The sequence below is a fragment of the Pelophylax lessonae genome (assembly GCF_965119305.1).
Source record: "Pelophylax lessonae genome assembly, chromosome: 11".
Classification (NCBI taxonomy): domain Eukaryota; kingdom Metazoa; phylum Chordata; class Amphibia; order Anura; family Ranidae; genus Pelophylax; species Pelophylax lessonae.
In genome coordinates, this window is record NC_138778.1 from 91,886,925 (window position 1) to 91,893,913 (window position 6,989).

Sequence of the window (6,989 nt, forward strand, 5' to 3'; positions counted from 1 at the left end):
TATACACACACAGTATCTCACAAAAGTGAGTACACCCCCCAAATTTTTATAAATATTTTATCTTTTCTTGTCCCCTGGGATTCATGCGACTCTGGTGGTGCCTTTTTTTCTAGGAGCCTTTGGCATCTCTCCTGATGTGTTAAGACAGCATGTTTTTAATCGTGCGCCTGTAATTGTGAAACTGACCATATCTGGGTATGTGTGTTCTTCTGATATACATGTCATGATTCTGTCACTATTGTAGCATATATATTATTGTTGTGATATATTATGTTGAATATATTTGTTTCTACCTTAGATACCTTTTGTTGGCTTTATGCTTAAAGACTCCTGAAGAAGATATAAATACCTGCAAAACATCGAAACGCGTTGGGTCTCTGCAGCCCAGTAGGGTCCTTGATGCCATTATATGGTCTTGTTCAGTCACTTTTTTTACTCATTTTTGTGATATGTTTCTATTGTATTTGTATAATAAAAATTTGAAAACTTACTTTTTAAACAATTTGAGTGTTCTGCCCGTTCTAGTCCCACCAGGGGGTGTTCCTGTCTGCTATACAACACTGAAGAAATTACACTTTGCTACAAAGTAGTGAGTGTACAGCTTGTATAACAGTGTAAATTTGCTGTCCCCTCAAAATAACACACAGCCATTAATGTCTAAACCGCTGGCAACAAAAGTGAGTACACACCTAAATGAAAATGTCCAAATTAGACCAAAAGTGTCAATATTTTGTGTGGCCACCATTTTTTTCTAGCACTGCCTTAACCCTCTTGAGTAGGGAGTTCACCAAAGCTTTACAGGTTGCCACTGGAGTCCTCTTCCACTCGTCCATGACGACATCACAGAGCTGGTGGATGTTAGTGACCTTGCGCTCTTCCACCTTCTATTTGAGGATGTCCCACAGATGCTCAATAGAGTTTAGGTCTAAAGACATGCTTGACCAGTCCATCACCTTTACCCTCAGCTTCTTTAGCAAGGCAGTGGTCATCTTGGAGGTGTGTTTGGGGTTGTTATCATGTTGGAATACTACCCTGCGGCCCAGTCTCCGAAGGGAGGGGATCATGCTATGCTTCAGTATGTCACAGTACATGTTGGCCTTCATGGTTCCCTCAATGAACTGTAGCTCCCCAAAACCAGCAGCACTCATGCAGCCCCAGACCATGACACTCTTTCCACCATGCTTGACTGTAGGCAAGACACACTTGTCTTTGTACTCCTCACCTGGTTGCCTCCACACATGCTTGACACCATCTGAGCCAAATAAGTTTATCTTGGTCTCATCAGACCACAGGACATGGTTACAGTAACCCATGTTCTTAGTCTGCTTGTCTTCAGCAAACTGTTTGCGAGCTTTCTTGTGCATCATCTTTAGAAGAGGCTTTCTTCTGGGACGTCAGTCATGCAGACCAATTTGATGCAGTGTGCGGCGTATGGTCTGAGCACTGACAGGCGGACCTCCCATCCCTTCAACCTCTGCAGCAATGCAGGAAGCACTCATATGTCTATTTCCCAAAGACAACCTCTGGATCTGACGCTGAGCACCCTCACTCACTGAGTGGAACCTGTCCTGTTAAACCGCTGTTTGGTCTTGGCCACCATGCTGCAGCTCAGTTTCAGGGTCGTGGCAATCTTCTTATAGCCTAGGCCATCTTTATGAAGAGCAACAATTATTTTTTTCAGATCCTTACAGAGTTCTTTGCCATAAGGTGCCATGTTGAACTTCCAGTGACCAGTATGAGAGAGTGAGAGCGATAACACCAAATTTAACACACCTGCTCCCCATATACACCTGAGACTTTGTAATACTAACGAGTCAGATGACACCGGGGAGGGAAAATGGCTAATTTGGCCCAATTTGGACATTTTAATTTAGGGGTGTACTCACTTTTGTTGCCAGTGGTTTAGACATTAATGGCTGTGTGTTGAGTTATTTTGAGGGGACAGCAAATTTACACTGTTTTACAAGCTGTACACTCACTACTTTACATTATAGCAAAGTGTAATTTCTTCAGTGTTGTCACATAAAAAGATATAATAAAATATTTACAAAAATGTGAGGGGTGTACTCACTTTTGTGAGATACCATATATACATACAGTCAGGTCCATAAATATTGGGACATCGACACAATTCTAATGTTTTTGGCTCTGTACACCACCATAATGGATTTGAAATGAAACAAACAAGATGTGCTTTAACTGCCGACTTTCAGCTTTAATTTGAGGGTATTTACATCCAAATCAGGTGAACGGTGTAGGAATTATAACAGTTTGTATACGTGCTTCCCACTTTTTAAGGGATCAAAAGTAATGGGACAATTGGCTACTCAGCTGTTCCATGGCCAGGTGTGTGTTATTCCCTCATTATCCCCATTTACAAGGAGCAGATAAAAGGTCCAGAGTTGATTTCAAGTGTGCTATTTGCATTTGGAATCTGTTGCTGTCAACTCTCAATATGAGATCCAAAGAGCTGTCACTATCAGTGAAGCAAGCCATCATTAGGCTGAAAAAACAAAACAAACCCATCAGAGAGATAGCAAAAACATTAGGTGTGGCCAAATCAATTGTTTGGAACATCCTTAAAAATAAAGAACGCATCGGTGAGCTCAGCAACACCAAAAGAGCCGTAAGACCACGGAAAACAACTGTGTTGGATGACCGAAGAATTCTTTCCCTGGTGAAGAAAACACCCTTCACAACAGTTGGCCAGATCATGAACACTCTTCAGGAGGTAGGTGTATGTGTGTCAAAGTCAACAATCAAGAGAAGTCTTCACCAGAGTGAATACAGAGGGTTCACCACAAGATGTAAACCATTGGTGAGCCTCAAAAACAGGAAGGCCAGATTAGAGTTTGCCAAACAACATCTAAAAAAGCCTTCACAGTTCTGGAACAACATCCTATGGACAGATGAGACCAAGATCAACTTGTACCAGAGTGATGGGAAGAGATGAGTATGGAGAAGGAAAGGAACTGCTCATGATCCAAAGCATACCACCTCATCAGTGAAGCATGGTGGTGGTAGTGTCATGGCGTGGGCATGTATGGCTGCTAATGGAACTGGTTCTCTTGTATTTATTGATGATGTGACTGCTGACAAAAGCAGCAGGATGAATTCTGAAGTGTTTCGGGCAATATTATATGCTCATATTCGGCCAAATGCTTCAGAACTCATTGGACGGCGCTTCACAGTGCAGATGGACAATGACCCGAAGCATACTGCGAAAGAAACCAAAGAGTTTAAGGGAAAGAAGTGGAATGTTATGCAATGGCCAAGTCAATCACCTGACCTGAATCCGATTGAGCATGCATTTCACTTGCTGAAGACAAAACTGAAGGGAAAATGCCCCAAGAACAAGCAGGAACTGAAGACAGTTGCAGTAGAGGCCTGGCAGAGCATCACCAGGGATGAAACCAGGCATCTGGTGATGTCTATGCATTCCAGACTTCAGGCTGTAATTGACTTCAAAGGATTTGCAACCAAGTATTAAAAAGTGAAAGTTTGATTTATGATTGTTAATCTGTCCCATTACTTTTGGTCCCTTAAAAAGTGGGAGGCACATATACAAACTGTTGTAATTCCTACACCGTTCACCTGATTTGGATATAAATACCCTCAAATTAAAGCTGAAAGTCTGCAGTTAAAGCACATCTGGTTTGTTTCATTTCAAATCCATTGTGGTGGTGTATAGAGCCAAAAAGATTAGAATTGTGTCGATGTCCCAATATTTATGGACCTGACTGTATATATATATATATATATATATATATATATTTTTTTTTTTTTTTTTTTTTAGACAAAGACTTTGGAGAATAAAATAGTGGTCATTGCAATATTTTTTGTCACGCGGTATTTGAGCAGCGGTCTTTCAAACGCAGTTTTTTCGAAAAAATCGATTTCACTGAATTTAAAAAACGAAACAGTAAAATTAGCCCCATTTTTTTGTAAATTGTGAAAGATGATATCACGCCAAGTAAATAGATACCTAACATGTTATGGTTTTAAATTACGCACACTTGTGGTTTGGAGACAAACTATGGTACTTAAAAATCTTGTCGCTCTGACGATCGCGGCGATACCTCACATGTGTGATTTGAACACTTTCATTTGTGGGCGAGACTTATGTATTTCTTTTTTTGCGCGAGCTCACAGGGATATTGGCGCTTAAAATTTTTTCTTTTTCCTATTTATTTTATTGTTTTTTAACACTGTTAAAAAAAAAAAAATCTGATTACTTTTATTGCTGTCACAAGGAATGTAAATATACCTTGTGACAGTAATAGGCAGTGACAGGCAGGGGTGTATTTAGGTTTTGTGCTGCCATAGGCCTGACTAAACTTGGACACCCCCTAATTTAAATATGACTCACCCCTTCCTGTAAAGGCTACACCCTTTCCTGTTTATGACCCACCTCATCATCTGCAAAACCACAGACCACAACCACAGTCTATCAGTGCCCATCAGTGCAGCCTCATCGGTTCTCATAAGTTCAGCTTCATCAGTGCAGTCGTATCAATGCTCATCAGTGCAGCCTTATCAGTGCCCATCAGTGCAGCCTTATTACTGCCCATCAGTGCAGCCTCATCAATGCTCATCAGTGCAGCCTTATTACTGCCCATCAGTGCAGCATATCAGTGCTGCCTCATCAGTGGCCATCAGTACAGCCCCATCAGTGGCCACCAGTGCAGCCTATCAGTGCCCATTAGTGCAGCCTATCAGTGCCCATCAGTGCTGCCTTAACAGTGCAGCCCTAACAGTGCAGCTTATCAGTGCAACGCTCAAGGACAAGGATGTTTAAAGAAATTAAAATGATATTATTGACATGATGCCTGCAATACCTGGGGGCGGAGGAGGGTAGGCGGAGCATTAGGCTGCAGTGCCACACTTATTAGCATTGGCGGCCGTTGGGCCAGTTGTATTAAGTGTGATCAGCGGCCTGCAGTCTGTCCTAATGTCCTCACCGGCCGGTATTATCATACCAGCAGGTAGCAGTGTGACCGCTATATGGGGCTGCCAGACTGACTTGCATCCTGGACCCTGCCTAATTCGCCCCATAAGACTGGCACTATACTAAAACTGTAGCGTAAGGCGGCGGGAACCATTTTTGTGTGGGAGCCAGAAGGAGGCTGTTTTTTTTTGTGCGGGATGCAGCTCTTTTGCTGCCCCCCTTCAAAATGCTGCCCTATGCCTGGGCCTTGTTTGCCTAGGCCAAGATACAGCACTGGTGACAGGTACTCTTTATGTAGGGATCGGGGGTCTAAAAGACCCCAGACCCCTCCACTGCACTTCAAAGTATTCAAAACGCTAAAATCTGCATTTTTGAGTACTGACAGTTTTTTAAATTGGCACCATTGGCAGCCGAGTAAACCAGAAGTGACATTGCTTCCGGGTTACATGATCAGAGACACAATCGAAGCCGAATCCGGCATTGTTCAGGACTCCAACCAGCCAACGGACCTGACGGTTGGTTCCTCGGGTCTCCCGGTTGGACAGGAGATGAAGGCAGAGCCACAGAAGAAGCGGGGGAGAAGGAAGCTGTCCCAGAGAGGATTGCCCCGATTTCAGCTAATTTCCCTGCCTACCACAATGCCCCCGGGGCTGTCTCTTACCGCATCACCCAGCCAGGAAGCCCTGAAGGTAACTGCCGTGACAGTTAGCAGACCTCAGCCCCGAATAGCTCAGGAGGAGTCGAAGGTGTGCAAAGCTCAGTCAGATCATGTCCGACACCTTCCAGTGAGAGTAGAAGGCGCCCTACCAACAGCATGGCATACAGCATTGAGCAGAGGGCCAATGCCAACAGCCTGGAGTATCGACTGTTCTTCAAAGACTGCAAGGGAAAGTATATCTCTCTGTTCCATTATATTCCTCTGTACGCCAATAAAGCCAATTTTCAACATAGTGGTAGAGGAGCCACGATGGACAAATGCAAAGATGGAGATTGCCACAAAAGATCCTTGAATCCTATCAAACAAGATGTGAAGAAAGGCAATCTACATTATGTGGCCAATGTTTTCCCACACAGGGGTTATATTTGGAACTATGGAGCTATCCCACAGACCTGGGAAAATACATCACATATTGATACAGGTTTTGGAGGAGATAATGACCCAATCGATATTTGTGACATTGGGAGCAAGGTATGTGAAAGAGGAGAGGTCATCAAAGTTAAAGTCCTTGGCATTGATTGATAAAGGAGAAACGGATTGGAAAATTATTGCCATTAATAGTGAAGCTTCTCATTTCAATGATATTGAAGATGTCAGAAGACTGAAACTCAATCATCTGGAATCCACAGTTGACTGGTTTAGACGGTACAAAGTTCCTGATGGGAAACCAGAGAACCAGTTTGCCTTTGATGGAGAATTTAAAAATAAGGATTTTGCAATAGATTTAGGGCTCTTTCACACTTGTAGTCTGTCAAACGGACTCCGTTTTTCTCCGCCGATCCCCCGCTGAGCAGAAGGATGACAGCTGTGTTTCCGAGCTGTGTGCGGAGACACAGCTGTCAGTTCCCCATGCATCTCTATGGGGGAAATCGGATGGGAACGGACCGTTGGTCCGTTCTCATCCGATCCGCTGGACGGATGGAAAATAGGGTTTCCATCCCTCCAGATTTGACGGATTGGATCGGGTCGGATGTCAGTGGACATGTCTCCGCTGACATCCGATGCCCCATAGGAATGCATGGGGGGACCGTTCAGATCCGCCAAAAAAACGAACAGGCGGATCTGAACGGTCCGCCTGTGTGAAAGGGGCCTTAATAAAATGTACCCATGCTCACTGGAAGGCACTCGTAACCAAAAGGAGGGGAAATCGTCTGCACCAATACCACTGTAGAAGAAAGAAGTCCTTTTATCTGCAAACAAAAGGAAGCTGAAGCCATTGTGAATTCTACCCCTCCATGTGGACCTGCAAATTCTCTACCAGAAGTTGTGGACACGTGGTACTATTATCAGAAGAATGAATTAACAGTAGATGACTTCTCGCTA

The 6,989-nt window shown here is 43.6% G+C and overlaps 1 pseudogene across 1 annotated transcript; it reads left to right on the forward strand.

Moving 5' to 3' along the window:
* The first annotated feature begins 5,732 nt into the window (after positions 1-5,732).
* Positions 5,733-6,456, forward strand: LOC309567391 (inorganic pyrophosphatase-like; annotated as a pseudogene). The gene has a single exon. The product of its transcript is annotated as an inorganic pyrophosphatase-like (transcript).
* The last annotated feature ends 533 nt before the right edge of the window (positions 6,457-6,989 follow it).